This window comes from Monodelphis domestica, chromosome 2 (genome assembly GCF_027887165.1).
Source record: "Monodelphis domestica isolate mMonDom1 chromosome 2, mMonDom1.pri, whole genome shotgun sequence".
Classification (NCBI taxonomy): Eukaryota; Metazoa; Chordata; class Mammalia; order Didelphimorphia; family Didelphidae; genus Monodelphis; species Monodelphis domestica.
In genome coordinates this window covers 323386274-323411087 of record NC_077228.1, presented here as the reverse complement: position 1 = coordinate 323411087, position 24814 = coordinate 323386274, and the positions used below count along the sequence as shown (strand labels likewise).

The following is a 24814-nucleotide window of genomic DNA, read 5'->3' as shown; positions in this document are numbered from 1 at the left end:
TTAGATGATGAAATGGGGGTTCAAAAAAGGAAAGAGAATTTTCTGATCTAAAAGCACATTAGTGGCAGAATGGGAAGAGAACCCATCTTCTCTTTAGACCATGTTCACTGTGTATAATTGAGAATCTGTTACCCTAAAAAAGAACTACATTTCCTGGGAGCCCACTGACTTCCTGTCATTACACACTTTCTGTAGACACAGGGATATTAGGCAGGGATGTGGAGGGTCCTGCCCTCTTTGGCTTGATGACAGCAAGCATGGTGGTGGTAAGGTGGGCATTTGAAAATGGCTTATCAGCCATGGGCACGTGGTTTTTTAAAATTTTGTATTCATTATTATTCCTTTATTTCTAATGATCTTTAATAAATCCCTTAAGTATATTTTTATTATTGCACATTAATTTTAAATTTTATAACTAGAGCTTTACCTATTATGATTCATGTCAGAAAATCAAGAATTTCCAGGGAAACACCATAATGGTGAGGAAAAAAAAATTGATTCTCTTAGGAAAAATACAAAGATTTATTTAGTCCTTCACTTTAACAGTAATATTTTGCTATTGTGTTGCCTTCTACTAAGCATGTGGACCTATGTATGAGTATTTTAATCCACTACAGTCCACCTAATATAAACTTATAATGTACTGTGTCTTCAGGATATGAAATTTGCATCCTATGAAGATTTAGATAAATTAGAGACTTGCCTTGTTCTTTGTCAGTTTAAAGGGGAAAGGAAGAGAATAAGTGTTTATTAAATAGTTATTCTGTACTTGGAACTGTGCTAAACACTTTACAATGCTAAGTTATTTGATCCTCACAACAACCATGCGAGGTGGATGTTATTATTATTTCTATTTTATAGTTTGAGTAATGTGAATTATGCAAGGTCACATAACTAATAAGTACCTGAGACTGGATTTGAACTCAATGTTCCTGATTCCAAGGCCAGTTCTCAATCCACTACTCAATTAAGGTGCCTCTAATTTTAGAAATTTTTCTATCAGAGGACTCATGTCTTTTTAAATCTAAAATTTGGAGTATTTTGGGAGTTTGGGAGGTTGTTGCAAGATGTGGTAGTTTCTTTGAAGAAACAAAGGCCAAGATGGGGCAATAATTATGCTTAAATGAAGAGAGTACTTCTAGCTTTTTTCTATTTTTTCTGGTGAGTAGAAGAAGTATCTTGAGGGAACACTTCATTGATCAGGTATCTGGCAATTAAGATGATCTTCCAAAGTCCCCACTGTTAAAACAAAACCAAAACCAAAAAGCAAGTTGATTCATTAAATTGTATGTTTATGTGGAAGGAAGAGAGAGGAGATGAGCCCATTTTGCTATTTGTCAATACTGACCTGATAATTCAGTCATGATCAGTATTCCAAATCCTTAATGTTCAATTACTCATGGACATACTTACCTGTAAGTAAGTGAATCAAGAATCCTCTCAACAATGTATAAAACACGTCTTTGCAATGCTAAACACCATCTCGTGGGAGGTAGCGGGGTGTAGTGGATAGAGTACTGTCTTGGAGCCAAGAAGATTCTGAATTGAACCCCCCTTCTGAATCTTGGTGACTCTGATGATGCAATGATTCCCTTCAGCCTCAGTTTTATTTTAATCTTTAAAGTGGGGATAATTTCTGGATTACTTTATAGGTTTCTTGTGAGGTACCTAATAGATAATGGAAAAAACTGACTAAAAAGGAATTGATAGTGAATATAATATAATAGTTAAAATCTCAAAGGAGCAAGCATTTGTGTTGAATTGGTTATATCTCAGAAGAGCCAACTGAGATAAATGCTGTAATGTATTTCATTGCAGATTAAGTAAAATCTAATTTTCATTAAATTTTTCATATTATGTAGTAGTTTCATAGATTTAGAGCAGAAAGGCTTTTCAAATACCATCCCATTACACCTGTTTTATTTTATAGATGAGGAAAATGGGAATGAAAACGAGACAAAAACAAATCAAATCTAATCTATCCAAATCTTTGTAGAATGCAAATTTCTCAAGGTGACATACTAACTTATCTTTTTATTTTTTTCTCTTGAAAATACAGGAAATTATAAGCTTATATTACATGGACCATATTGGATCAAAATACTTATACATGTGTCTACATGCTTAGAAGGCAACACAACAAAATATAATTGTTTAAGTGAAGGACTAAATAAATTTCTCATAGAAGCAGTAAGTGACAGAGGCAGGATCTGAACCCAGTTCCTGGGAATCCAGATTTATCAAAATTTTCCCCTTGCTAGACACTCCAATACTTCTAGGACTTATAATTTTATTAGTGTAGCTTTTTCTTCCACTGACATTGATCTGTAGTTACTCTGTTTGGGGTTATTAAGCCAACTGATATTGATTATTTAGTGAGGATGGTCCTTATGTAACAGATAGATAGTCCAATACTGATTTTTTAAAAGCCCTTACTTTTTGTCTTAGAATTAATACTTTGTATTGGTTACAAGGCAGGAAAAAAGCAGTAAGAGCTAGTCAGTGGGGGCTAAGTGACTTGCTAAGGACTGGTCTAAAAGGTCCTTTTGAGATCTTAAACTGATCATACTAATACTGCATTTGTTACTAGAGGACCTGATTTCAAATCCAAACTCTGGTACTTACAACTTTTGTGACATTGGATGACAAATTGCTAAATCTCTCCATGCCTCAGCTTTCTCATGGATAAAATAAGGGAATTAGATTAGATTGCCTGTAAAGTCCTTTCTATCTGTTAATCTATATACCTATAATCTTATGAAACATAATAACTCATGCTTGATTGTATTTTTGTTAAAATGAAATACTGTGTACAGTATTTTTATTGAGTCTATAACTTGAAGAGTAAAATGTGGGCATGGTCCTTCATACTGTTAACAGTTTAGAATGTCAGAGGCCTTTTGTCAGATGCATGGAGGTTGCAATTTTAAAAAGATAGCAAAATAGAATGGTAGACCAAATGGGGTCAGAATAGAAAAAATGGTAGTGACAGAGAACATCTTTGTATAATAATTATTATACATATATATAATATATATTTATATATAATATAATAATAATGTATAATAATATATATAACAAATTAGCTTTTTATAAGAAAGAGAATTCCTCTAATTTAATGAAAGACCTTTCAGTGAAATGAAAAGTTCTGGTGTTAGTGAACACAGCTGACAATATGAATTTGAAGCCTGTCAAAGTTCTGTCAGGATAAATACAATTGGAGCTTGAGCCAGTGAGAGAGGAAAAAATAACAACAAATCATCTGCTCACTAAACAGGTTGAGAAAGAGACTAGATTTTTGTTTCAGATCAAGAACATTAAGCAAATTAATGCATATATACATACACACACACCTGTGTGTACATGTGATATATACATATGTTTTTATTATCATAAATTAAATATACTTACTAATTCTTCATTATTTAGCATGATTTTATTTTTGTTAACAATTAGATGCTTTTTTGATGCAACAAGGAATATCCTGTGTTTGATTTTTGATAGCTATGTACATAATTCATTGGGAGCAGTGTGGTATTGTGGAAAGACCAATGGACTTCAGAGTTCTTATTTTCTGAATTACCATTTGTATGCTCAATAGGAATTTACTTTCTGACTTTTAGTAAAATTAGAATCTTCACACTTGCATGGCTTAAGTCAAGGCTGTTGTGACAATAAAGTAAGACTATGATATACATACATGCATATATATACACACATATATGCATACACACACACATATATATATATATGGAGAGAGAGAGACAGAGAGACAGAGAGAGAGAGAGAAAATTGGTGTTGGCCAGACTTAGGATTTCATTGACATAGGGAATTTCTGGTGAGATAATCTATTCCACCAATAAAAATCACCAACTACTCTACTCTAACTCGGGATTATAGGGAAATGCTTGGGTCACTAGGAAGTCAAAGTGATTTATCCATGATCGTACAGTATCACAGAATGGATATGATCTCAAGTTTCTTTGATTCCATAGTGATTTTCTGGATATGCATCTTCAAGTTATTATTAACATGGTTAATATTATCATTATTATCATACCATTATCACTATCATTATCATTATCAGTATATCATTACTATGTATTTCTGAGGGTTCCAAGCAGCCACACTTAGTCAAGATCCAGAAAAGAAAGTTCTCACCACTAAAATCCTTTTCACTGTCAAATAGCTCAACAGAAGAAATGTTTATAGTTTTTATTAATGAAGATCATACTGAAATGTATTATTATTTACTTTTCCATGGCACCAAAAGGACCATTAGGTCTTTCCATCTGCCCTGAAGCCTAACCCACCTCTCTATGTTGTCTCCATTAGTAGAACGTGAGTTCTGAGATCAAAGACTGCTATACATACATAAATACGTATATATATATACATACATAAATATATATATATATAACACATATATGTAAATGTATATCTAACTACATCTGTATCTATCTACATCTCCCTAGATTAAACATAGTTTGGCATATAGTAATATGATTAATAATTTCATTCATTTCTGTGCCATTATCAAATACTTGTTAGCTTCTTTCATTCAACAGTAGCGAACTGAAGGAGGCAAAATTTCTTGTACATAATCTGGGAAGTCTAGTTACAAATTATCTCAAATCCCAAAATACCAATAAAAGTTACAGGCAGGTCAAAGTTCATAACAGTAAGTGACATCTACCTTTAATATTGATTTAAATGATACTTGCTGGGATCATAGCATATCCCATATATCAGTGTGTGCATGAATGTTTATATGTGCATATATTTGTATATAAACATACATACATATATAATTGTCATTTAATCCAACTTTCTGCCTCTGGGAGGAAAGTATATATTATATGTATATGTTTATACAAATATAAGGAGAAAGTATATATTTTTATATATGCATATGCACACTTATAAACATCAATATCATATATAAAGTTGGATTTGATAACAATAATGTTTTACCTATCTCTAGAATAAGATTGAGATACACAATGCTTTAACAATTCTTTTAAGTTCTTTTTTTAGGAGAAGACTGGATTTATGATTTTATTCATATGAGGCAGTGATGGAAAACCTTTTGGAGAGCAAGTATTCAAACTGCAACCCTCACACTGCATGTGAACCCCACTTACCCTCCATGCCTTACTCCAGACAGGGGTACCCCGTTGGGCTGCTAGGCAGAGGGGCAGGTAAAGTTAGAAATGCCCTCAGGCAAGTGTGGAGAAGGAGAAGGGAGCAATCCAGCCCCTCTGGCTTTCTAGTAATGAACTTTGGCGAACTCTGTGCTGGGGTGATGACAATGGCTTCCGTACCCACAGAGAGGTCTCTGAGTGCTCCCTCTGGCACATATGCCCCATGCTTGCCACCATGGGTATAGGGAATTCTTTGGTGAGGAAAACTCTTTCTCACAGTATAGCCTGTCAACTTCTTTTTTTCAGAAAGTTATCTGGGGACCCAGAGATCAAATATCTTGGTTAAAATCAGATAGCTGGTATGTGTCAGAGGCAGGATTGGAACCCAGGTCTTCCTGTCTCTAAGAGCAGTTTGCTTCCAATTTGCCTCTTGTGAATAATAACATTGAAATGTGGGTAAAAAAAATAACACCCTCTGCAAGAAAATATTAAGGCTCTTTACTATTGTTGATACCAAATTTTCCCAGTGTTGTGGTTACCATTATAATCTGGAATTTTTATTAGATATAATAGTGCCACACTATTCATTATTGAAACAACAAAATAATTTCTCCTTTTGGTCCTTGCCAAGGTTATAAATATTATTCATTACATGTCTGTTAAGCTCAGTCTGTGGAAATGTTGCCAAATAGGCATTCTCTTACCGCAAATGACCCCCACTTTTACCATTTTTTCTGTTTTGTTTTTTCCTCCCTTGTCCTTCTTCATCATTTTTGTGAATCTTATAAAGGGTGCTGCTTCCTGCCAGTCATCCCTACCCATCCCCTATTTTTCCCCTGAAAGGAAAGGAGAATTAAAATAAAGGAAACAAAGTTGCCCAGGAGCATAAAGTACTGTGAACACAATGTATTTTTATGAGATACAGAGAATGACCTTCAGTGAAGACGGATGAATAAACTTAAAGAAAATACCACAAATATTTTCCAAGTCATTTTAAAGCTAGTGGTGCATATTATCTTTATTTATTCCCTTTACCCACAAAAAAGTACTTTATTTTGTTAGCATGGGCTTTAAATTTCTAATAAATCCTACTCAAAATATGTAGTTCATCCTGAATGAACTTTTATATTTAAGCTTTAGAAAAACTCCCTTTCTGTATTTTACCCTCAAGTAAGAAAACCCATTTATGAAATAAGATGAATTAACACTCCTCTCCAAAACTTTCCCTCTCATCTGTCTTCTTTGTTGTCTTCACTTAGCTACACTATGATCTTTACCATAAGTAGTTGGGTTGAAAATAACCTTGATTTCTTCTCTTTTCTAGATGGAGATAATAAAAGCCTCTGCAGGGAGAAAGTGACCATTTCAATCCATTTAGCATCTGGGTCTCAAAGAAGATTCACAATATTAAAGTGAAGAATTCCACCAATTACTATGAAACACAGAATAGAAAACAGGTCTTCTATATCTGGGAATATCAAGGGTCTCTTGGGGTGGGTGGGGGTGGGAGGAAGTAGATATTGAGTAAGAAGACATGCAAATACCGAATTCCTCATTCTTGTAAATTGCTAGATTTCATGAGCTTAACAAAGCACTCGTGATTCAACTTGGCTATTTTAACACTACAGTGCCTGTAGTTTATTTTGCATTAAAGAAGAAAATTCAATAGATAAGGAAAGAACATGGGAAAGAAGAAATAATCCTTTTAGTATATGAACATCAGAAAATGCTATGAATTAAAATATGCTAAATATAAAAAGATTTCTCAAAGCAGCCTTGTTTTAAAACTCCTTGGATTCATAGGATCACACATCTACAGTTGAAATGGACCTTAGAAACCTTTAAATACAATCCCTTCATATTTGCACATCAGAAAACTGAGGCCCTGAAGAGTTTGAGACACTTGTTCAATGTCACAGAGGTAATGGACATCAGAACTGAGATTTAGAACTAGGTCAAGGAACTCCAAATTCAGGATTCTCTTCATTGCACCAAAGCTAAATATATTTATTTACACATTTATTAATAATTGTTGAGACTTGGCCAATGAACTCCCTAAATCTATAATTTATAAGATTAAAAATTGGCTCACTTAAAACAAACAAACAAACAAATAAACAAACAAAAAAATCCTTGCCTTCTGATAAGTATGAAGAATCAATACAAAGTATTGGTTTCCAAAGCAGAAGAGCAATTAGGGCTGGGCAATTGGGGTTAAGTGACTTGTCCAAGGTCACACAGCTAGGAAGTGTCTGAGATGAGTTTTGAATCTAAATCCTCCTGGCTACAGGTCTGGTTCTCGATCCATTGAGCTACTTGCCTGTTTCTGGTTTACTTTTTAATAGTTACAGAAATATTGACCTTAAACAGAATACATTTTTTAAATGGGCTTTTTTAAAAATTTATTTTTAACATTATTTTATTTGGTCGTTTCCAAACATTATTCATTGGAAACAATGATCATTTTCTTTTCTTCCCTCCTCCTCCCCCCATAGCCGATGTGCGATTCCACTGGGATTCACATGTGTTCTTGATTCGAACCCATTTCCATGTTGTTGGTATTTGCATTAGAATATTCATTTAGAGTCTCTCCTCAGTCATATCCCCTCAACCCCTGTAGTCAAGCAGTTGCTTTTCATCGGTTAAATGGGCTTTTTTGATACTCGTTATATTTGAATGATGGGTTTTAGGTAAGTCTGGATGAAATTTTTTATATTATTTATTAAATATCAACTTATATGTCTGTATTTCTCCTTCCTCTCTTTAAACTATATATTCTTCAGGCCTTTGTGGTCTTGACTCTCTTTCTTCTCTACTATCTCTCTTGGTGATACCATCTACTGTTGTTTTTATGGTCACTGCTGTTACCTCCAAGTCTATATCAAGTCCAGATTCCCTGAACCCTACATATTCATTTCTAGTTCCAGGCCTACATTTCCATCTCTCTGAGTTGTTCAAACTCAACTTGTCAGAAACTGAGCTCAGCATTTTTGACAACACCTTTCTAATCCCCAGACTAAAACCCTTAGATTCAGACCATTGTAGATAGTCCCAAAGATGGCTGACTCACATCTAGGTTGGCTGACCACTAAAAACATCCTTTGGCCAAAGGAACCCATGAAAGAAGGTACAAATGTACATATTAATACAAATGCATTCCCCATGTAAACCTCAAAATTTCTCAGACTTATGAATGTTAGGGGTTTCCCCCATTGGGGAATCTTCTACTTAAAATAATCCCTAGCAGATGGTGAGAACTCTACTTGAGTGTGGGGGCTCCTTGCCTTGGGAATATCCCTACTCCACCCTACTTAGGACTGCTTTAGGCCAGAGAGCTTCTTGAGAACAATGAAAAGTACTTTGATCCATGCTTATGGTAGGGACAGGAAGTTCTTTGAGTTATGACTGTTTTAGAATTGATACAATGGGATACTAAGTACCTATAAAGGTGGGGCAACTTGTAAACTACTTAAACCTAAAAGGGTGATAACTTATTCAGAGGTTTTTTCTAATGAAATTTGTCGACACAGCAGCATTTTTTTCCTGACTTACTAAAGAGATTAAAACTACTCAGCTGTGAATTCACAATGGGCAGTCCTTTAGAAACATCTACAGTGATTGGTAGATGTAAGGACTTAGGGGAGGTGACAGAGAAGATTTTGCCCTTAAAAATAAGAGCTCAGGGAAGAGCTTGGAAATTGATTCTGAAACATTCAGATTTGAGAGACTCATTCTGAGGAGACTGATTCTGAAACATTCAGATGGAGGAGGGAGCTGGTGAAAGCAGCTGAGATGCTGCTGGCCTGATGTCATTAGAAATCCTTACTTAGACAGATCTTATGGTGAATTATAAAAAACTGACTGATTTCTCTTTTAAGACTCAGGTCTAGGCCATATTAGCTTTGAGGCCCTTCATACTTATTCCTTTCTTACTCTCTCTCTATTTCTTTGATTACTCATTGTATTGTTAATTAAAATCTCTATAAAACCCAATTGACTTGGGTATTTGAATAATTGGGAATATTTCCCTGGCAACCACCTTATATTTGATTTTAAACCCAAGACACTGTAGTGAAACATATTTCTCACCCTCTCTTATATCTATCACAATTTATATCTTCCACTATTTTAACCACTACAGTTTAAGACCTCAACCATTTTAAATCTCACACCCATTTGATGAATGTGGAAGCCTATTAGAGGAGCTAAGTGACACAGTGAATAGAGAGTTGGACCTAGAGTCAGGAATGCCCAAGTTCAAATCCAGCCTCAGACCCTTGTTGCTGTGTGACCCTGGGTCACCCATTTACACTTTGTTTCAGTTTCCTCAACTGTAAAATGGAGTTGATAATAAAACGTACCTCGGAGTGTCATTGAGAGGATCATATGAGATAGCATTTGTAAAGCATTCAGCATAGTACCTGGCACATAGGTATTTCATATAGACTTGTTCTCCCTCTTAAATTTAGTGGCAAATACCTAATTTTTATTTTAGTTTTAATTCACTAAAATACTTAAAAATAAATATTTCTCTAGCCTAAAATCTATTTCATACTTACCTAAAGGAAGTATTTTAATACTTGATCAAACTCCTCAGGAAACAATTTTTTTTATTAAAATTCCTTCCCTTTTTCTCTTGAACAGTTTCTATTATGTGTACAAAAGATTAGTGATGAAAGCTAGGCTCTCAGAAAATGGATTAAGGGTAGTATTGAAACTTAGACCCAGAAATACTGCCTTCCTAGTTAATGTCATTATCAATTTGCATGACCTGAAAGGACTAGGTTAATGACCTGAAAGAAATATCTTAGATTTCTTAGATTACATCAGTTGGACCAACTTGATCATGTCAAGAACACTATACAAATGATTTCAAAGTAACTTATCTGAGGACATGAGCTCTATGAGCTAGAACATTCCTATCTCTGAACAGAACTATGATTTTAGATGAATCAAAAATGAATAGAAATATATTCATGGTATGCTTGCTCCTACAACATAAAGCATAGTATTATTTTTTCTTAAACATAGTTGAGTATGGTTTCTAAAGATCAAATAAATTAACATTGCAAAACTTGAAGCACCATATAAAGTCAGTCAAATACGTGTCTGTTATGAGCCAAGTCCTGAATGAAGCCCTGGGGATAAAAAGAAGGGAAGGAAAATATTATAGGCAGACCCTGCCCTTGAACATTTCATAATTTAATGGGAGATATAATGTACTAACAAATATGCACAAACATACTATATACAGGACAAATAGGAAATAATTTAAAAAGGGAAGACACTAGAAATAAGAGGGACTTGGAAAGGCTTACTGTAGAAGATAAAATTTTAATTGGGACTTGAAGGATGCCAGAGAAGTCAGGAGGCAAAGATGAGGCCACTGTCACTTGATCAGGGAGTACTTGGTGTTGGGGAGGGATGAGGAGTGAGTATAAAAAGAAGACTACAACTTGGAAGGGTCCAGGCTATGAAGGGCCTCGCATGTCAAACAGATGATTTTTTTATTGATCCTGGAGATAATAAGGATAAATCAGAGTTTACATGTGGAGGTAACTGAACAAATCTGAGAACTATTCCGCTTTGAAAATCTGCCTCCTGACATCATCAAGGAGTAGGGAACTGGCGAGTGGAAAGTTTAGGATAGTTTATGATATCTATAGTAAGGATATTTGAGACAATTATTCTTGTTCAGTGGTACTTTCCCCATAGCATTTGCTCGGGAATAGTTAAATGGAGAGCATATCAAATCCAGGCACCAATTCTACTTCTGAACGATTTGTCAAGGAAAACTTGGAAATTTACTTGCCTTCCTTTGACATTGATTTACTTATTTCCAAAAGTGTAGCTAATGATAAATCTCTTCTGTCAGGATGCCATGAGAATCCCAGAAATAACAGTGGGATGGGGTTCTTATCTTACCAGAGAAAGGTAGCAAGTAACTTTCTCTAGACTACTGTGAAATAGAAGCTGAAGGAACAGAAGGTCTGAGGAAAAGTTTTGTTGGCTCTGATGACTAAGAGCTGCCCTATACAACATGCCTTCCTGGAGGAAATAAGGAGAGGCATTTCAGATAAAATACTAATCAGTTGGGGGGCAGCTAGGTGGATAGGATAGGATAGAACAGTGAATAGGTCAGTAGGCCTGGAATCAGGAAGAATCAGACACTTACTAGCTGGGTGATTCCCAAGCAAGTCATTTAATTCTGTTTGCCTCAGTTTCCTTATCTGTAAAGTGAATTAGAGAAGGAAAATGGCAAATCACTCCAGTATCTTTGTCAAGAAAACCCAAAATGGGATCACAAAGAGTTGGACACATTTGAAAAATGACTGAACAACAACAACTAATTAACTGAGGAGATTCCAGAGATGTCCTTAAATAATCAATGAAAATATAATCAATGAAATATAGAAGATAAAGGAATGGACTAGTAAAGACTAGTGACTGAAAACACTGTAAAGACCATGGCTTTTGATCTTAGAATATAAACAGATTAGGAACTCTTCCCAGTTTTGACCATGTTCCCTCTTTCTCATATAGTACTTGAGATATGTTAGCTGACTAATAACAAGTGCTTATTGGACAATATAATTAAACTCAATGTAGTTGGAAATTCCTATCTCAAGTCTTTAGAAATAGCATTTACTTAGGCTTTAAGGTTTGCAAAGTCCATTATAAATATTAACTCATTTTGCCCTCAAAAGAACTCTGAGAATTAGGTGCTAATATGATTCCCATTTTACTAATGAGGACACAGCAAATAGAAGTTGAGTGATTCACCCAGAGTCCCTCTGCTAAGTGTTTGAGGCCAGATTCCAGGTTTAATACTTTATCCATTGTCATCTATCTCATCAGAAAAATGAACCAGAAACAAAAATGCACCACATGCAATAAAGAGCAAAGGAAATAAGGCATGGGTGAGCATTTGGGCAAAGATTATTATTTAGAGGAGTGATTTATTTAAATTATTTTTCTCAGGTTACAATACACTAAGAAAATTGATGATTTGGCTGAAATATCAGGGATATAATAATTTGAGAAAATCTAAGGAAAATAATGGAATTATCTGGTATTCCTATACTGCATATATATAAGCATAATGTATATATCCCACCCTTATGTACTTGACACATATATTAAGAAAACTAATAGGGGAAAAATAACAAAATGAATTTCCAATACCTTGAAGAAAACAGGGCACTGACTATATAATATGTTACAGGGTTTTGTAAAAGATAATGTTACTATAGGAATCAAAATGTATGACACTGAGATGCAATTGAGAGCTTGAAGAAAAGCTAGAGATGGAATCTATTTTTCCATTAGGATAGTTATTGATTCTGTTTGGCTTTTCAAAATGGATAATTGTGGAAGTACGGATAATAAAGTTTAAATTATAATTTAGAAATAGGAGGTTAAGTTACAAATACTGAAAACACTTTCCTATATTCTGTAGCTAACAGATGCTTTTTAAAAAAAGGATAGTCAACAACCAACCAGATGTTTCTCATTAGGGCAGCAGTAATCTGCCATCTATATCTTTATCTGTATCTATGTCTACATTACTTAGGTCTGTATTGCTTTACTGCAATGAATTTACCTATTCAATGTGAAGATGGGATCAACTCTCCCCTGCCCATTTTTAAATTTAATCACCAGAAGCATATACACTCCACTTACATGAGAGGGGGAAGTCTGTGTGAGAAAGTGGGTGACAAATCAGAAACCACTGAATAATTTCTTAAATTATTCTTGGAATAATAGGCAAAAGCACTGCCACTCCTATTTCACTAGCAAAGGGTACTCTCAGTTAAAACATCTCCCTCAGTACTGAAGATCAATACCTTTGTCTTAGATAGTTGCCTGGATCACAAAAGAGGTCAAGGGACTTTTCCAAGATGACATGTTCAATATATTTTAGACGTAGAACTTGAAAGTCCTACTGATTCTAAGAATATCACTGTTCCCTCTGTCATGCTAAATTTAAAAACTTTAGCCCAATTATCACCAAGTACTGGGTATACTTAAGCAGTAGCACTCCAGCAGTATCAAAAGGGTTAAACATCAGCTAGAGAAGTAAGATTAATTTAGAATTAAAATATCAAGATGGAAATTGTCATGTGAAAATGAGCCAATATACTTTTCTCCTTGGCTATATGCATAGAAATATGAAAAATATTTCACAGAAAAAGGGTATCATGTTCATAGTGTAAGAGATTCTCTAGGTCTTTTAAGATTTATTTTCTTATTCTACATAAGAGAAAATAGAGTCCCAGAGAGTTGGGCAGGCTAGTTTAAACCTAGACAGCAAGCAAATGGTAGGTCTATGACTCTTACATAGGTCTCCTGACTCTTAGTCCAGTGGGCTCTCTCTCAAACAAAACTGCCATTTTCATTAACGTGGGTGGTTTAAAAAAAAAAGATTGTTCTGGTTATATAAGCAAGCCTTTATGCCAGTACATCTTGGCATCAGGAGAAACGCAATTACACCCCATTTATTCACACTTGAACTGGCCTGGACTAACCTCTCTTGACCTCAATGTTCTCTAGCTACAATGAACTGTTATAAAATGAGTGATGCTACCTGACTATAGCCTTGCACAATATCGCCAAAATAATTAGGAGGCAACAGGAATCTTGAGTCAGACCCACTCACTGTTGGTCAAACATACTGCAGACAAATCCTAGCAACACTCCTGGTATATCCAGTCTCCTTAGAAACTGTGGGATTTTGTTTACAAATGCAGTGTTCATGTGTTCAAGAGACTTTCTTGAAATTTCAAATTTAATATATGAAGAAAAATCTGTGTACCACACTGTATACAAATGACAGGCTGGTTTCTAAACAAAATAAATGAAGGGACAATTAAAGAAGAAAAGAGAAAGAAAAGGAAGCAAACTGCATCTTCTCTTCCTTTCCTTCTGTTTTAGGGGAAGAGGTATTCTTCCTTTTTATTAGTTTCTCTAGTTCATCTACTGCCTTCTATTCTAATAATATTAGCTAGCATTTACATAAGAGTAGCTAGGTGGCACAGTGGATAGAGTGCCAGGCCTGGAGTGAGGAAGACCCAAGTTCAAATATGGCCTCTAGACACTTACCAGCTGCATGATCCTGAGCAAATTACTTAATCCAGTTTGCTCAGATATTTAATCTATAAATGAATTGGAGAAAGAAGTAGCAAACTACTCTAGAATCTTTGTCCAAAAAACCTCAAATGAAGTCACAGAATAGGATGAAATAAAAAACAACTGAACAACAACAAATCCCCATAGGTCCTCAATTTTTTCTTGAGAGAACTAATTTTCTCCTGTCTCAAGTCTTTAGAACACCAAGGTGGAGGGGAACGTTGACAAAAAAAAAGTCTATATTAAAATGGAGAGCAGGGAGGAAAGGGAGGTTATCATCAAGAGCCTATTCCTTCCTCTGTAGGAATCATTATAGGAACTCTAGAGAGCAGAGGATGATAGACCTTCAAGTTCTGGAGAAGAGAGGAAGATCACAGGGGTCACAGAATCATAGATTAGAGCAGGAAGGGCCTCTGGGTGCAAAGAAATTAAATGACTTGCCCAATATTACAAAGTAAATAATGGAGTTGGTATTTAAATACTCATCTCTCTGACTCTACTACACTAGTGTTAAACTCAAAAAGAAATGAATACTTACAATTATATATTTACTTAATAAAGTATAGATTAACATGACATCTTATATTTTTATTTATTTTGTTAAACATTTTCCAATTAATGTTTTAGTCTGAGTTGCACTTGGAAGTGCTGGGGATCACCTGTTGCTGGTAGATTTAAGTCTGACACTTCTACAACACAGCATCCATATAAAGGTCCAAATCTATTTTATTGGGTATTAGTAGAGTTTTGTAGTTTTCTTCTTACTTTTCTGACTATTTCTTTGTCCTTTGCAAAAGCTCATTTTCTTCTCCCCAGTTTTTTTTTTCCATTGAAAAGTCCGTTAGATTAGCTTTCAGAGGCCCTTGGCTCACATTCCACTCTTTCTATTTGCTGTCTGTGTGACTTTGGGCAAGCCACTTAAATATATCTTGAGTCTATTGCTTATCTGTTAAATGAGAACTCCACAGTTAAAAAAAAAGATTCCAAAGTTCTTTCCCTTCTAGTCTCTTGCAGTCTCAAAACCCCATTGTCACCTTTTATTCCTTTTTATAGGCCACATGTAAATAATCAATAATTTCTGTGAATTACACCTTGAATCATTTCATGCACCAGTCACTTCGATTCATACCAGCAGATATCACTCTACTTGAGAAATTGCATCAATGAAATATCATTGCTTACTGGTGAGGGCACTGGAATTGAAGTCAGGAAGAGAGTATATGTATTTATCAAAAGTCCAACATTACAGGTGATGTAATGGAGACGATGCTGGGTCTTGTGTCAGTAAGATTTGGATTCAAAATTCTGCCTAAGTTGTGTGGTTCTGGTAAGTCACTAAATCTTTCTGTGTCTCAAGTTCATTCTCTGTAAATTGAGAATATCATAATCAATAATCTCTTAGGTCCTTACAGATCTATTGCTTTGCCTTACTGGATTTAAAGTCTCAGTGGTATCCCCAAGAACAGGCTCAAGCTTCTTAGTCCCATTCTAAATATATATATTTTTTATTTTTCCAAAACATTTCTCTGATTGTGTCTTTTCTATGATTAAGAATCAATTGTGATTCTTTCTTGGATTTAGCTTAATGACAAAGTCCTCCACAACCTGATTCCAGACTTCCTTTCTTGCTTTATTAACTTCACTCCTTTTAAAAAATCATTTGTGCCAGTCAATATGGTTTAATTTATCTCTTGAAAGTAGTCTTCACTTTTCTGACTCCATGTTTTTGTTTATGTTGCTCTAGTCATCCTAGTGAACCAACCTTCTTTTCATTTTCCTTCCCATATCTTACAAGACCTACAAGACCAGTTTAAAGTCTGCTTCAGCCAAAAGCAATCCCTAAACCACCTCAACTTGAAGTTGAGTTCTTCTCTTTAAAGTTCTATAGAATTCTTCTTTGAAATCCATCTGTCACTTCATCATGTACTGAAGGTATCTTACTACTACTACTACTACTACTACTACTACTACTACTACTACTACTACTACTACTACTACTTCTACTTCTAAACTACTATTGCAATAATCATTATAATCTTTAACATTTATATACTACCTAGTATGTGCTAGGCACTGTGCTAACTTTTCTACAATTATCTCATTTGATCCTCACAACAATCCTGGGAAGCAAGTGCTTTATTATCTCTATTTTTTCTCTGAGGAGATAAAGGCAAACTGAGGCTAAATGATTTGTCCAGAATCACATAGCTAGTAAAGCTTGCAGCTGGATTTGAACTCAAGTCTTCCTGACATCAGTATCTGTACTCTCATCATTGTATCACCTAGCTGCCTATTTTTTGAACTATTGACAAAAACATGTGGTATTACATGATCTAGACACTAAGTATTCATTCAATCAACATTTTATTAAACATCCTAGCATTTGGAGAGTGCCCACAGAAGATCCTGGGGCATGGGGTAAGGGCAGAAGGGGAGAAATACTTTTGGCTAACATTAATATGGAAAAGTTTGAGTAATTTTTGTCCCATTGAACTTACATTCTATTATACAGATAATACAGAATCATCAGTACTTACATACATGGTATGACGTCATAGGAACTTTAGAGAACTGTAACATACCATATATGTGAAATCTGAGGTAGAATAATTAATTAAGTCCCCAAAAAGGTATTTTATTTGGAGAGGTAACATGGTATAGTGAATAGAATCCCAGATCATGAGTCAAAAAAACTTATGTTTGAATCCCACCTAAGATATCTACTAGTTTTGCAAGATATTTAATATACTTTATCTTTAATTTTCTCATCTATCAAACTGGATAATTTGTTACATAATTACATAATGGATATAATTATTATTTTTAACAAATTATATGTATTTATATAAATGTTATATAATTTATTTTATTAGATAATTTATTATTGTATAATTACAGGATATACTTCTTTATATGATTATGAAGATGAAGTGAAATAACATGTATAAAGTACCCTAGAAAGCAATAATCCTATAAATGACTATTTGCAGATAAATAGTGAAGCTATAAAGATAGAATAAGATGCAATCTCTGTTTTCAAGAAATATTGCATTAAAATCATTTCAATAACATGTTATTATTGAGTTATAGTCACAAAGATTTTGTGAGGGAAACAATCTAACTTATAATATTGACTTTTACAAATAAATAATCAATAAATACCAAATACTTCCTGTATCTGGGAACTGTGCTAGGTATTGGGGTTACAAATTGGGGTTACAAATATCAAAGTGAGACAGCCTTCCCTAAAAGGACTTTCATTTTAATAGGGAATTCAAGACATACCATGCAATATTGGGTTGGGAAAAAGTTCTGGTCTAGGTAGTCACAAGGATTATGAATGGAACCATGGGGCAATAGTGCCTCACCTTTTTCTAGTAGAAGTGGCATTATTGATTTGATTATTGTTATCAAGGCAAGAAATGGAGAGGAAGGGGAGTAGATGGAGAAATTGAAGCTCAGAGAATTTAAATGACTTGCTTTTGACCACAGTGCTAGTGGACATGAAGTCCTATACTTTATCCATAATCTCATACTATCTTTTTCTCCCTGCCATATCGCCTACACTGATTTTATCAGACAGATAAACTGCATGCAAATAAAGAAAAAAGATTATCACAGTCCCATGTTATTCTAGTCTTATTGGAGAAGGCAAAACAAGATGTTACATAAGTTTACAAGTGGATAAGATCACTTTTGGCTTTAGGGAGAAAGAAAGAAGTTATTGAAGTATAGCAGGCTCTGACTTAGGAAGACTTGGGTTCAAATCTTACCCTGGGCTGGCCACTGAACCTCTTTGGGAAATGATTTCATCATTTATAAAATGAAGGAATTATACTTGTGTAAAGGTTAATTTTTTAATTAACAATGGGTAAGATTGATGATTTTCCAGATTTAAATCTATGAGCTACATTTTAGAATAAGAATTTTAAATCCTACATATCTGAGACCCTCAAAAAACAATGTGGTTTTGAACTTAAATTCCAAAACTATGATATAAAGCACTAATTCTAAAACTAAGATTAGGTTCATTGTCATCTTTGAATAAGCTCCAAATGGCTCCTGTTACTTGATTAAAGAGAGGTAAGAAAGAAAAATAATTTAAAATCTCTTCACAGAGTCATTTTTGAACCTTTGGTCTAAGACTAATTTCAAGTTGTAAGGAAGAAAAAAGAGACTACTTTGATCATCGAGAAATATCTCATCCATTAAAAAAAAGACCCCTAGGTAAAAAGCAAGTGAATATTTCACTCAGTAGCGAGCAAGAATAAGGCATTAAGCTCAAAAGAACTTTATAATTTTTTATCTAAGAAAAGTGTCTAAAACTGTACTGGGGGGAAGGGAAAGTGGATGGAAAAGAGGTGAATATCCATTCCAGTTCCAGCCTTAGCTAACTGTGTTTATTTTTCCCATTCCAGGGATAAGTCTGGCATAAAAGTTAAATTCAGTCTTACATGGAATTAACAACCAGGAAGTCCCACTGTGGGTGAATTACCTAATCAGGCCCTATAAAAGCATATATGAAACAATTTTCTCTGAGTATTTCAATCTTGTCCTTTGCTGCTAAGAATGTCCTATATTAGACTGTAAATTGAGACCTTTCGGAGAGACACAGTCAAAGGAAGGAGTTGACAGATGTTGATTTTATGATGTAGACGATGTTTAGTCTTTAGGAAAAGACACATTTATTTTTTGAATGTATATGCCATCAGACTTGCCCGGGTGATTCTTAGTACAGGGTTAGCATGAATTCTAATGATGACATTTGTCAATTTCAGGAAGGTTGTGGGGAAGTCGGAGCCACCAATGACTGAGTGAGCATCATAGATTTAAGGCAGGAAGGGACCCTGGAAATCAGTTAATTCAACCTCCTAATTTTGAAGAATAAAGAAAAGTAACATTCTGAAGGTTTTCCAATTAGGAGGTAGAGCTAAATTAGAATCAGGATTCAAACCTATGTCTTCTGACACAAAGTCCAGTTAGGGCACTAAGTGAAAGATTTTCAGAGAATGACTTTCTCCAGGTAATTTAACTTAAGGTCATGGGCTTTAATTGAATGTTAACATTGATATTTTTTGATAAGTTGAAGTTTAGATTTTTAAGAGACATACAGTAAGGCTTATTGTAATAAAACCATGGTATGTCTCTTCTTCATTCTTGTCTGGTTTCATTACAAATAGGCTAGTTCACAAAAGAAAGCAAGAACTGCTGTAATGTTCTTAGTAGAAGTTCCCACAGGCAACTGACAACAAAATTTTCCTCCATTTCTTTGGTCCCTATTTGCACATAGTAATAGGCAGCACACAGTTTTTAAACTGTAAGAGATGGCCTTTAGCCTGGTTAGAGAACGTGGTAAATAATGTGAAAATGACAAAGTGTTTAGCCTAAAATAGCTATCGGGAATAAAGGTTTTTAAAATTTAATTGTTCATATGGAGACACAATGTACATAGAACAATGGAAATTATGACTACTAAAGTGTTTTGAAGAAAACATAAAGCTTTATAAACCCATAAATCTTTCAAATACTTAATATTTTTATTTTGCTACCATGGGTTTCCCTGAGCAAAACAAATTCCAATCTATCAGGCACCCATTACTGTTCTAAAATTTTGTGATTCTACTACTGTCAGAAATCAGCTTTAGATAGGCAGCATTCTTGTGTAAATATTTAATGTGAATTTTTACTTCTCATTTCTCTACTTATTTGCCATCTTCCTCTATAAACCAAAACACAGCACTACCTTTCAGACAAGTACAAAAAATACATGCTTTGAGAGCTTCAGACAAATGCTGATAATTAAGACTTTAGTTTCAGCTTGGGGTTGAAAAGTTTTAGTTCTATGGCTGAACTTCCTTCTTCCATCTCTAATACAACTGTAAATTATTTAAAAAATAGATAAAATGCAGACTTACCTCTTTTGCTTCTTCCCCTGCCCAAATTACGAATGAACTCCTAACAGATTCCTTAGTGAGAAGCTGGAGGCTCAACCTCTTTTAAATAACTCAGACTGTCTCTGGGTAGAATGATATCTGAGCTTCCTGTGGCAGTCTCTCTCTCTCTCTCTCTCTCTCTCTCTCTCTCTCTCTCTCTCTCTCTCTCTCTCTCTCTCTCTCTCTCTCTCTTCCTCCCCCCTTACTCTCTCTCTCTCTTTCTCTCTCTCTCTCTCTCACACACACAGAACTACAAAGTGATCAAGTTGCTTCTGTGACATTCTTTTTACAAGTTATTACATTTTGAGGTCACAAGAGTAAAAAATTCAGTAAATGATTCATTAGCTAATATTCTATACATTAAAAAAATAGCTAACTATGTGAAAATGTTGTATCAACCATGGTTTGATAGTAGATAATAGTTAGGTCAGTGTAATGACTATGATTACTTTCATAATTAAACAAGTTAATTAAGAGGAGTTTGAAACACTATAGATTTTAATGTCAAAAGACTTGGATTCAAACCCTTGATCTGTCACTTAATCCCTGGGTGATCTTGGGAATCATTTAACTCTCTAGGTTTCAGTTTTCCCATCTATGAAATGAAAAGCTAGATGACCTTTGGTATCTTTTCAAGCTCTAAAAATTGATTAGTCACTTTAGGGAATCTGTGCAATAGTTTTGAAATTTGTTACAAATCTTCCACCTAAAGCAGCAATATACCATGTCACTTCGCTGTTTAGTAAACTTTTATGGCACCCTAATACCTTCTCTGGCTCCCTTTTAAAGCACTGCCTTAAAGCTATTTCCAATAGAATGTCTCTCCTAACCCCCATTTGCTAGTATCTCGACATCAAAATTACCCTGCATTTATTTGGAGTACAAATTATAATTATCATAAGAGGATCCTGTGTGTTTAGTCATTTCAGTCTTGTCCAACTTTTCATAATCCACTTGAGACTTTCTTGGCAAAGATACTGAAGTTTGCCTTCACCAATAAGCAAGTTCATATTTTCTTCTCCAGCTCATTTTACAGACCAGGCACTGAGGCAAACAGTAATTGACTAGCTCAGGGTCACACTGTTAGTAAGTGTCTGAGGTCATATTTGAGCTCATGAGCATTATTAGCCTTCCTGATTCCAAGCCCAGTGCCCTATCCACTGCACTATCTAGCTGGCCCACAATAGGTACACATTAGATTATTAATATATGCATATTGTTGACTGATTAGTTAGTAGAAATTTGATGCATGAGGTTTGCTTTTCATGATTTTCAGTCCAAAGCAAACCAAAAGACTATCATTTGAGGGATTCATTTGGGGTTTTAGAGCTTCCAGTATGGGTCTCTTATCTTTTGGTACTTTCACAAGAGTCCTCTGATGCCAGTGTCAAAATAATCATAATTACAATTCATTTTTAAGTACATACTTATGTCCTGCAAACAATTGTGTTTGAAAAGTCTGACTATTTAGAACTCATAAAGTTATAGAGATATCAAGGAGCTACAGAGAATAGTCAGGAAGAAAAGTTCGAAATTTTCTTTAGACACTTACTAGTTTTGTGAACCTGGGTGAATCACTTAACCTCTGTTTGCCTCAGTTTTCCCAACTGAGAAGAGGGGACAATAATAGGACCTATCTCACAAGATTGTTGTGAGGATCAAATGGGATATTTGTAAAGCTCTTAGGACAGAGATAGGAGCATAGCATAGGAGGTGATATACAAATCTTTATTACCTTTCTTCTTCCTCTTCCCCTATATAACTTCATTAGATTCTCCCTGCCTTGGAGAGAAGTCTGTGAAAGTTGATTTAATCTGTAGTGTAGTTGAAACACAATACTAAAATTATCATATGAGTTAGCCAGTAGTATAAAAATTTGTTATAACAACAATAACACTTATATAGCACTTTGATGCTTGTAAAACCTTTTGTCTATAATATCTCTTATGATCCTCACAACTGTGAAATTGTTATCCCCATTTGACTGATGAGAAAACTGAGGCACAAAGAGGTTAAATGACTTGCTGAGGGTCACACAGCTAAGTTATTGTTAAAGGCAAGATTTGAACTCATGTTTTCCTGAATTGAAGGTTAGCACTTCAGTCATTATACCCCTTACCTCCACCAGAGTTCCTAAAGCAAAACACAATTGAGGTTTTAATTTGGGTTGGCAGACGTATGCATTCCTCATCTCTCAAAAATATTACATATGTGGTTGTAAGAATAGAGACCCACTCCCCATCATTTTCAGGCCATATGTCTCCCAAGAAAGAATCAATAGATGACAAAAGAGGATAGATTATCCAAGAAATTGGAGAGCAAGGATGGTGGCATTTTTTGGATTAAATTATAATGATTCTCAAAAAAGAATGAGAACCTGGAAGAAGGCTGGGAGACTGAAGCATGCAATAATACTTGGTATTATATAAGAAAGGGATGAGGTTATAGATTTAGGCTGAAATGGAACAGAATAGAGTTTACCTTCCTTTTTCTTTTCTTTCTCTTTTAAACCCTTCTCTTCCGTCTTAGAATCTATACTATGTATTGGTTCTAAGGCAGAAGAATGGTAAGGGCTAGGCAATAGAGGTTAAGTGACTTGCCCAGGGTCACACAGCTAGGACATGTCTGGGGCCAGATTTAAACCTAGGATTTCTCCAGGCTTGGCTGTCAATCCACTGAGCCACCCAGCTTCCCCCTACCTTCCTTCTTCCCTGCATGTTTCTCCTCTATTCCCTTCTATAATACCAAGGGATCATACTTTATTGAATTTCATCATATATTTAATTTAATGTTCTAGCTAAGGGGTTCTTAACCTATTTGAGTCCTAAACTTGTTCTCTAGCATGTTAGCTGATCTTCCTCATTTAGTGTCATATGCAACTTTCATGAGCATTCATCATTGTTCTTATTCAAACATTGATAAAGTGTTAAGTAGCACAGGTCCAAGTACCTATAATGTACTTGACAGGAGATCTCTTGCCATGAACATCATGGAGATCTTTCTCCAAGAAATCTTTCCATTTTGCTAATATGATTCTTGGATCTCCTCTCCTTCCTTTTTGCTGTTGTCAACACCTGACCAAAGGGGAGCCAGGATCCCTCTGGAAGTATCAGGATGGTCTTATTTTCCTCCTCCCGCTTCCCTTCTTCCATGGTACCATTGAAGAGTTCAGTGCTAAGTATGATTAGAGATAGACTACTAAGGAGAGAAGAATGGTAGCTAAAGGGCTCTGTTAGCTTACATATAAGCTTCTTGAGGTTAGTGTCTTCTTTATTTTTGCTTTTGTATCTCCAATGCCTACTACAGTGACCGGTCCATAGAAGGCATCTGGCTAAAGTTCAGTGATTGAGAGATAGTAGGATAGAGTTTTATCTTTTCTTTCCTTCCCAAAACCTGGTACATGAGATGGTGAGAAGTAAAGGACAGTAATAAACCCTTCTATACTTTTTACCTTTCCATTTATCCCTTTTCTCCCTTCTTGTTAAAGCCATTTAGTGCTGTTTTTAAGCCAAATTAAATTGATATGTTAGTACTATGCTAAAAGAGTGAATAAAATATTTATGCTCTTTATCCTAGGTATATGAATATTAGCTATGCACTTTGAAGAAGTCATAGATAGAAGAAAATGAGTCCTGTATTTTAACAAAGATTTTGAAACAAAGAATATTTCTATTAAAAGGGAAATATCTAAAAAATGTCATGTATAAATGCAATGAAATGTTACTGTGACATAAGAAATATAGAAAATGAAGTACTGGTGGCAAAGTAAAGTATATTGAAATAGCAAAATAACATATGCAGTGACTTAAGCAATACAATGTTAAGAACAAAACAAAACAAACCTCTGAATGACAATTTTGTCTATTGTTGTTTGGTTGTGTTAGACTCTTCAGCACCCTATAGTCCAGTGATAGTGAACATTTTAGAGATGGAGTACTGGACCTGCCACCACTCCATTGCCTAGGCAGGGGAAGATGGAAGAATTCCTATTGGGCTGCTGCGCTGAGTGTGGGTGATAAGAGGCTTATGGAGAGGGAAAAGAGAGTGGTCCAATGGCTCTGCTCCCTTACAGCTCTGTTCCCTTTTAGCTATGTGCCATGCTGTGAACTATGCTTCCTTGAAAACTACCTACTCTCCAACCCCACCACAGGAAACACCTTCACCACAGACTCAACAGGCTGCTGTCTGCACCACAACCTCATATAGAACTTTAACTACCCTTCCCCCCCCAAGATCTTACCCCAGACAGGGGAGGGAGGAAGTACTCCCATTGGGCTGCTGGGCAGAGGAGCAGGTGAAGTGAGGAATGTCCTCAGGTGCATGGGGAGGGGATGGGGAAAAGCTCCACCAGGAATCCCTCTGGCTTTTTAGTTAAGGAACTCTGGCAAGAGACTGCAGTTGTGTATGCCATAGGTTTGCCATCACAGCTATAGATCTTGGCAAAGATACTGGAGTGGTTGGCCATTTAATTCTCCAGTGAATTAAGGCAAACAGAGGTTAGGTGACTTGCTCAAGTTCATACAGTTGAGGTTGGATTTGAACTTTGGTCTTCTGACTGCAGTCCTAGCTTTATCCTGACTGCCAAATATCTTCCCCTAAAAAACTTCC

General features: G+C 35.2%; 1 protein-coding gene across 50 annotated transcripts in view; it reads right to left on the bottom strand.

The window, feature by feature from the left end:
- Positions 1 to 24814, bottom strand: part of RIMS1 (regulating synaptic membrane exocytosis 1) — a 739353-nt gene that overhangs the window by 17365 nt on the left and 697174 nt on the right. The window contains exon 1 of one of the 50 annotated variants that reach the window (XM_007484191.3): positions 20189 to 20302. The exons of the other annotated variants lie outside the window; for them this stretch is intronic. The gene's annotated coding sequence lies outside the window, so the exon portion shown is untranslated. Of the gene's footprint in view, positions 1 to 20188; positions 20303 to 24814 lie in introns of those variants that run through there. 50 annotated transcript variants of the gene reach the window in all.